Genomic DNA, 9,588 nt, shown 5'->3' with positions numbered 1-9,588 from the left:
TCTCTCTCTTCCTAAAACTGATAAGCTGTTTTGAGGCGTTCACTTTTCATTTAAACCAACCAGAATTGGCCATGAATTTCACAAGCCAATCACTGCATGGCATCCCAGCTTTAACATTTCATTTCATATTATGCATTTGTACAAATAAACCTTTGCATATTTGCAACGAAGTCTCCTGATTGAATTACCTGCTATCAACCTATAAAACAAAAACTTTTCCAGTGTGCAGGGAGCTACCTTGCTGTTACGCAAGAGCCGTTGTGTATTCACTATTCAGAATACTGCAACTTTTTTTCTTTTATTATGTATCTTTTCCTTATTTGACTATTACCTGCTATGAACTTATAAAACAAAAGGGCCAGAGTGAGCTATTCAAAGAGTCACCAATCCTGACTTTGTTTAAATATATGTATATGCAAACTGATCTTTGCTGCTTTTAATATGTATCTTTTCTTAATTGGTCTACATCCTGCTCTCAAACCAGCAATAATTGAATATAAACATAAAACCAGACATTCTAGTGTTTAGGTCTAATGTTGAGTAGATTTTGAAGAAACATTTGTACATGTCTGCTTTGTAATTGCCAGAGGAGCTCTTAAATTACATGTCACCATGTTTTTCAGTCATAACTCATCAGTCATTTCTCAACATGTTCAAATAATTCCATAGAAGGACAATCAAACAACTAATGTCACAAAACGGTACTCAGAATTCAGACTGTCTAGTCTTGGGTTGGATTGGGGATAAGATAAGTTTAATCTTATTTCCATTAAGTTCGTTTTTCAATTTTTTTATTTAACTGTGCCTCAGATGTTCTTTCAGTGGTGTTTTAAGAAGTAAATTAGTTTTGCCTCCAATGTTCCTTACAATGGTCTAAATAAAACTCAATGCATTAGAGACTGATATCTGTCCAAAAAGATCTTCAGAGGAAGATTGAAACAAAAAGAAAAATATTAGTGAATATAAAACTCGGGTGGCAGTGAAGGTAAGGGGCCTCGACGGACCATACCCGGGCGGCAGAGGATGGCTCTGGGGACATGGAATGTCACCTCTCTGTGGGGGAAGGAGCCGGAACTTGTGCCCGAGGTGGAGCGCTACCAATTAGATTTGGTGGGGCTTACCAAGGTGCTGGAAAGGAGGGTTTGGCCGATAGTCAAACCTCAGGTTGAAGAGAAACAATTCCGTCCTGGTCGTGGAACAACGGACCAGCTCTTCACTCTTGCAAGGAACCTGGAGGGAGCCTGGGAGTATGCCCAACCGGTCTACATGTGTTTTGTGGATCTAAAAAAGGCGTATGACTGGGTCCCCCGGGAGATACTGTGGGAGGTGCTGCAGGAGTATGGGGTGAGGAGGTCCTTTCTAAGGGCCATCCAATCTCTGTATGACCAAAGTGAGAGCTGTGTCCGGGTTCTCGGCAGTAAGTCAGACTCGTTTCAGGTGGGGGTTGGCCTCCACCAGGGCTGCGCTTTGTCACCAATCCTGTTTGTAATATTTATGGACAGGATATCGAGGCGTAGTCGGGGTGGGGAGGGGTTGCAGTTTGGTGAGCTGGGGATCTCATCGCTGCTTTTTGCAGATAATATGGTCCTGATGGCATCATCAGCCAGCGACTTTCAATATTCAGTACTGGATTGGTTTCGCAACCAAGTGTGAAGCGGCTGGGATGGGAATCAGCACCCCTAAATCTGAGGCCATGGTTCTCTGCAGGAAACCGATGGATTGCCTACTCTAGGTAGGGAATAAGTCCTTACCCCAAGTTATTTCAAGTATCTTGGGGTCTTGTTCGCGAGTGAGTGGACAATGGAGTGGGAGATTGGTCAGTGGTATTACATTCAATTTATCGCACTGTTGTGACGAAAAGAGAGCTGAGCCAGAAGGAGAAGCTCTCGATCAATTTTCATTCCTACCCTCACCTATGGTCATGAAGGCTGGGTCATGACCGAAAGAACGAGATCCAGGGTACAAGCGACCGAAATGGGTTTCCTCAGGAGGTGGGCTGGCGTCTCCCTTAGAGATAGGGTGAGAAGCTCAGTCATCCGTGAGGAGCTCGGAGTAGAGCCGCTGCTCCTTTGCGGAGGTGTTCCAGGCACGTCCAGCTGGGAGGAGGCCTCGGGCAAGACCCAGGACTAGGTGGAGGGACTAATCTCCAACCTGGCCTCGGGATCCCCTAGTCAGAGCTGGTTATTGTGGCTCGGAAAAGGGAACTTTGGGGTCCCCTGCTGGAGCTACTGCCCCTGCGACCTGACCCCAGATAAGCGGTTGAAGATGGATGGATGGATGGATGGATGAAACTCTGTGACAGTTGGACTATTTTCTATTATGTGTATGGCTGCTGTCCCTTTTGTTATTAATCTCTCAGCTAATATTTCTTTTACAGAGCATGTTAATGAACATCAGTATGAAAATATAAGATGTTTACATGCCAGACTTAGCAAGAATGCCTATTTACATCCATAGTGCCTAGGCAGGTAACAAAAACGGAATAATACAAGTAACAATATATAGATACAAATATACAATATACAAGTAAAAAAACGTGCAAAATACATTACTGACAGCACAGTTTGTCCTGTGTGAAAACAGCTAACTTCAGAAATCAATAAAAAAAAAAGAATAAAAAAAAGGCCCAGTCAATCAAAATTAAATTAAGAGAAAAACAAACCCCCTGACCCCCTGACCACCAAGTTAGGGAGGCAACCATTTTGTGGGTTGTCCTGGATTATTACCTCCCGATGGACAGGATCTAATCAACGACGAACTGTGGGATCCTGATTTCCTGTTTCCTGAGCCAGTGAACTAAGCGACAAACTTCAGGTATCCAGAGCTCGTCGCTCTACGAGAACTGTGATGGAAGATCTAGCAACCGCTTCATCAGCTGACCAGCTCCGCCAATATAGACCTACTCCATAAGCTTGCAATGGCATTCAAAGGTGTGGAGGAAGGAGAATTGCCAGGCGTGGAATCGACTGATGTGGAATTCTTTGACTTTCTTAACTTTTTGAGAAGTAGGCAACTGAGGAGTTTTGAGGTCCAAGGGATGGCTCGCCTGCTTGCCTTTCACGACCTCATTGATGAACTGCAAACGCCTCAGACAACTGATAGACAAGGTCAAGCATCTGATGAAAGCGATACTGATCCAGTGTCAGTGACTGAATTACTGAACTGAATTACACAGTACTGAATTGTTTCAAGAGCTGAGCAACGCAAAACAACACAAAGGAGAAAGCCCACAACAGTTTATGTACAGGCTGATGGGGTTGAATTGAAACAAGCGTTGCTGTTTGCCTCCCCAGTATGACAGTAAATTAGTGTGGGAGTGTTCGTCCATTCACTTTACCGGCGGATTCAAGAGATGATAACACTGTCAGTTAGTGAGTACACAGAGAGGCAAAACCATTTAGGACAACATTTAGGATAGGCACACAAACAAAAATCAGTCGGTGGCAATGCAGCACAGCAGTATAGGACAGATAGAATGCTGTTCAGATGCAGGCAGAAGTCCAGTAAACAGTAAACTCATGTCCTAAAGAAAAAACACCCCCAGCCTCCCAGTCACACAAACACTGTACAGCAAAAGGGAAACATGTAGCCAATTTGATCCCTAGTAAATGTATGCTAATATGTCAGTAGCAGAGCACAGGTTAGCATGGTGGGAAAGTCTTGGGTGGAACAAGCCTTACCAAATGCCAAAATGTAAGGGGCGATTTCTAGGATCAGAGCTTTAGGGGTGACTGGCTGATCAAGTGTAGGAGATGGATGATGAGAACATAGGAGAAAGAGAAGACGTGAGAAAATCTCAGCGGGATGGAGATGTGAACACCCTCTTACCCAACCAAACCCTTGCAGTGCCTCAAAGCTTTGTCCCCTTCCCCTACCCCATCCAGTCTCAGCCATACTGCTGCAATTGCTCCACTCATACACTAACAGATGGACACAGAAAGACAACACTAAATACTTTGCTTTTTTAGCACAGCTTCTGCATCCAGAGGTTAGTGCTGCCCAAGACGATAGTGATTGGTGCTGTTGGCATTTTTTTCTGCTATGTATCTGTGGTGTAGCCAAACCTTACTTCACAGCTCTATAGAGATAGGTCTGGCAATGCAAGACTAATTCTAATGTGACCCCAAGATACTCATTTACAATTTCAAGCTCCTTCCCTCTCCCTTTTACAGCTGAGAGATTAATATCAAAAGGGAAACTATAAAAGATTGATCCAATCAATGTATATACATGTGTATATATTCTGTTTTACTGGCCCACTTTCCTCTGTCTGCAGCACTTCTTCTTTGTTCGTCCATCCTGACATCCAAGGACTTCATCCGTTGTGTATTCAGTATTCAGAATACTGCAACTTTTTTCTTTTATTATGTATCTTTTCCTTATTTGACTATTACCTGCCATCAACCTATAAAACAAAAAACAGTTCCAGTGTGCAGGGAACTACCTTGCTGTTTTGCAAGAGCCAGAGGGAGCTATTCAAAGAGTCACCAGTCCTGACTTTGTTTAAATATATGTATGCAAACTGATCTTTGCTGCTTTTAGTATGTGTCTTTTCTTAATTGCCTACATCCTGCTCTCAAGCCAGCAATAATTAAATAAAACATAAAACCAGACATTCTCACAGCACTCCACCTGGCACTCACCCACCTGGACAGTCCCAATATGTATTGGAGTCTGTACTGAAGTCAATGAACAGCATTCTAACATTAGAATGCTGTTCATTGACTTCAGTTCAGCATTCAACACTGTGATCCCCTCCAAGCCTATCTCCAAGCTCAGCCAGCTTGGCAACAGCAACTCACTCTGCAACTGGATTATCAACTTCCTTACGAACAGACCCCAGGCTGTTAAATTAGGAAGTCTCTCCTCTTCCACTAACACCCTGAACAATGGCGTGCCGCAGGGCTGTGTGTTGAGCCCTCTGCTCTACTCCCTCTTCACCCACGACTGCGCCCCTTTTTATGGCTCCAATGCCATAATCATGTTCGCAGATGACACCACTGTGGGGGGCCTGATCAAAGAGGAGGATGAAACAGCATATAGGGATGAGGTTCAGCACCTAGCTATGTGGTGTAAAAACAATAACCTGGCAGCAGTGTTGGGAAGGATACTTTCAAAACGTATTTCGTTACAGAATACAGAATACATGCCCACAAATGTAATTTGTAAGGTATTCCGTTACGTTACTCAATCTGAGTAACGTATTCTGAATACTTGGATTACTTCAGGATTACTTCCACATTGAATTGCGTTTTATAAGTGTAGGAATGCGGCTATCACATCCAGCTTACTAAACAGGCCTATACTGGTGTGTTCTTTTTATTCCAACCAGCTGAATGTGTACCTGAACAAGCAGATAGATTATTGTATTGGTAGTCCCGAACTGCATACTACAAAAATCTAACCGCGGTCTAAGCTACCACAAGCTAATTTTAGCTAACGTTAGTTAGCATGTCAAACGGGGCTAGTCAAACGGCTCTGGAGCTAGTACATCAGCACGTATACGTATAGGAGAATGGAAAGTCCCACATCAATGTTAAAATAGCAAGGTGACCAGTAAAACTACAGCAGACGATTACCCTTGGCTAATTAAAAAAATAACTTACTTTACGATGCTTCTTCAGGTTGGAGGTGGAGTAATTTGGAGCTGAAAGGAGGCTGGTTGCTGCCAAGCAGAGGCTGCACGGCACAGTTAGTTGTATTTCATTCTCCCTGTTCGTTCTTTAATGTTAAATGCCGTTTGAATTTCCAAGATAGAAACTTATTTATTTGAAACTTATTTATATTTATTCAGAGTGAATAAACTCGTGAAACAGAGAAGTATCGTCATGTAATCCACTGATTTTAACAATGTAACTGTATTCTAAATACCAACTATTTAAATTGTAACTGTAACGGAATACAGTTACTCATAATTTGTATTCTGAATACGTAACGCCGTTACATGTATTCCGTTACTCCCCAACACTGCCTGGCAGTCAACACCCAGAACAACACATGTCATAAACGCTGTACAAACAAAGCCAAAACCATTGTCAAGAACGCCACCCACCCAAACCATGGTCTTTTCACCCTACTTCCAACCGCTGGCGCATAAAATCCAAGGTCTGAGTGACTCCAGGGTGAAAGGTAAGAGGTGACGAGTGAGCCCACTGCAGGACCTGAGAGCGAACAGACTCGGGAACAAACAACCGGTTAGGAGGACCCTTACCTGGGTCAGCTTGTTGGGTTTGAGCCTGTCTAACAATCTCCTCAATGTCACATGTAATAGCTGCAATACAGCAGGTGGGGGGGCAAGACGGGTTTGGGGTTGCTACCGGTCTCTAGAACGGAGCGTGACCCAGGACGGTAAGACATTAAATCTTCCTGCTGCTTCAGCTGCTTGGCCAACTGGATGTAAGCAAGGTTCTTATCATCTGTCCAAATGATGAAAGATTGTTCCGCCACCTCCAACCAATGCCACCACTCCTCAAGGGCCAGCTTCATGGCAAGCAGTTCCCGATTGTCGACATCATCATTTCTCTCCGCCTGAGAGACTTTACGTGAGAGAAAAGCACAAGGATGCCAAAACAAAGGGCATAACCCGGGACTCAAAATGTCCCAATGGCGTGTTAAAGGTGGTCTTCCATTCGTCACCTTTACGGATGTGTACCAGGTGGTACACATTTTGCAGGTCCAGTTTAGTGTAAACAGAATTACCATGAAGAGGGGGAAAAGCTGAGCTGATTAAATGCAGAGAATATTTGTTGTTAATCGAGATATTGTTGAGACCACGAAAATCTATACAAGGCCTGAGAGTCTTATCTTTTTTACAGAAATTATAGGCTCCTGTTATCTAAATGTTTGTCTGTGCCATGGCTCGATATTTAAATGATTTCGACAGTGTGGATGTTTTAATTTAAGAACTCCTCTGGCACTTGCAAAACAGACACTGGAGCTGGTTTTGTATTTAGTAGGAGTTTTGGGTTAAGATCAGAATGTAGTCAAAATAGGAAGAAAAAAAACGTTATAAAATCAGCAGTTTCCAGGATTTTGGAATCATAACAGAAACAATGGAAGACTTCCCTGATCTTCAGATGAACAAAGCCAGAAGAAGATGAAAATGAAAATCACACTGGAACTGTTTTTTTTATAGGTTTATAGGTACTAAAATCAGCAAAGATCAGTTTGCATATACATATATTTGAACAAAGTCAGGATTGGTGACTCTTTGAATAGCTCCCTCTGGCCCTATTTGTTTTATAAGTTCATAGCAGGTAATAGTCAAATAAGGAAAAGATACATAATAAAAGAAAAAAAGTTGCAGTATTCTGAATAGTGAATACACAACGGCTGAAGTCCTTGGATGTCAGGATGGACGGACAAAGAAGAAGAAGAAGAGAAGATCAGAGAAGTGCTGCAGCCAGAGGACAGTGGGCCAGTAAAACAGAATATATTCTGGTTGTTGCAGGAAATGTGGTCGGCCTGGGCAACGTGTGGAGATTTCCTTACCTCTGCTACAAGAACGGTGGAGGTGAGTCATACGACTTCTACATTTCATAAAAAGCTGATTACACAAAATGAACTTGTCGTTTCTGCGGGCATACATGAAGTATCTCTATTTAATGTGCATAGGGGCCTTTCTGGTGCCGTATGGTCTGTTAGCTGTGGTGTGTGGGATACCTCTGTTCCTGTTGGAGACTTCAGTTGGTCAGTTCACCCAGGAAGGATTCATCACTTCTTGGAGGAAGTTCTGTCCACTGGCTCAAGGTGAGTTAAAGTAAAATCACAGTATACATAACACTATTATACCAATACAATAAATTACAATGTTCTCAAATATTAATTCAAGCTGTTTTGTTAATGTTTTTTAACTGTGGTTTGTATTTCTACTGTAGGAATTGGACTTGGACAACTGACGATTTCACTCTGTTTCTTCATCTACGTTTTAATTGAAGCTTGGGCTGTCTTCTACCTGGTGTTCTCGTTCAGATCCCAGCTGCCCTGGGCCAGCTGTGATAACACCTGGAACACGGGTCAGACTTATGCAATTTCACTTTAAGTTGTTAAAGTGATGGTTCGGAGTAATTTCACCCTAGGGTCCTTTGCACCATGACCTCGAGCCAAACACCCCCCCAGAAGCTTTTTTCACCTGGGTCGAACATTGGGAGAGTTAGCGTAGAGTAGCGTTATCAGCTGAATAGCTTATTAGCGCAGGGGCTAATGGACCCACGTTTGTATCTCGTAAATGACCGCACTAATAATGCCCGAAATGATACCAAACATCTACACTAGTACAAATAGGTTATGTACTCATAAAACAATGGATTGGAAAGTTTGTAAGTACACCAGAAGTTTATGAACACTTGCCTGCTCTCTTCTGCTCTCTGCTGCTGCTGCTACCTGCAGTTAGACGAGTGCTTAGGGCCGCCTACAAATTACTACACCGAAAAGAGATACAACAAAAATATTTATTAATTTAATGATTAAATAAGGTAATGTCTCCAAACTTACCTCAGTTATTACTTGTCTCCTGCTAGTTAAATTAATAAATATTTTTGTTGCATCTCTTTTCGGTGTTGTAATTTGTAGACGGCCCTAAGCACTCGTCTTACAGCAGCAACAACAACAGCAGAGAGCAGAAGGCAGCAGGCAAGTGTTCATAAACTTCTGGTGTACTTACAAACTTTCCAATCCATCGTTTTATGAGTAACCTATTCGTACTAGTGTAGAAGTTTGGTATCATTTCGGGAATTATTAGTGGGGTCATTTACGAGATACAAACGTGGGTCCATTAGCCCCTGCGCTAAGCTATTCAGCTGATAACGCTACTCTACACTAACTCTCCCAATGTTAGACCCAGCTGAAAAAAGCTTCTAGGGGGGGGGTGTTTGGCTCGAGGTCATGGTGCAAAGGACCCTAGGGTGAAATTAGCCTCGTGAGACCCTCCTGATCTCGCGAGCTCCAGTTTTCCACTCGCAGATCAGTCTGGCATCTTGAGGCAGAGAAAATTTGGAGCCGTTAGCCAATCAGCGTTGGTTTTGAGGTGGGTTAGGTGGTGATAGACCGATGGTTTATCCAATCAGCAAACCAGTATTATCAGCCAGTGGTAGCCCTAATTCTGTTAGCCGCTCGCTAAGGCTTTTTTTCTCTTGGATCCTTCTTTTAGAATATGGTCCGGGAACCTGAAATGGTGACTTTTATTCCTAAATTCTCGTTACACAAATGGCAAATCTCCTTTACCGACATGTTGCTTGCATGCTGAGCTTACGAGCTATGCTTTGCCTGCAGCAGCAGGGGCGGGCTTGTGGTTGTATTTTCATACGCTTCGTGGATCTGATTGGTTGATTTGGCCCGTCTATCACCAACATAGGTGATAGACAGATGGTTCATCCAATCAAATAACCAGTATTCCGCCCCTTCCCAAAAGTTCTCCAACGGAAAGTTCCCAGATGGATATGCCGAGCAAATGCGAAGCAATCCATCTGGCGGAGTCAGGTTAGGGTGAAATTACTCCGAACCATCACTTTAAAGCTTGGAAAAAAAAAGTGGGAGAGTGTCTTAAAGGAAAACGCCGACTTAATGGGAATTTATCTTATTCACCGTAAC

Source organism: Perca flavescens, chromosome 12, assembly GCF_004354835.1.
Source record: "Perca flavescens isolate YP-PL-M2 chromosome 12, PFLA_1.0, whole genome shotgun sequence".
Lineage (NCBI taxonomy): Eukaryota > Metazoa > Chordata > Actinopteri > Perciformes > Percidae > Perca > Perca flavescens.
Note: the sequence above shows the minus strand (reverse complement) of the source record.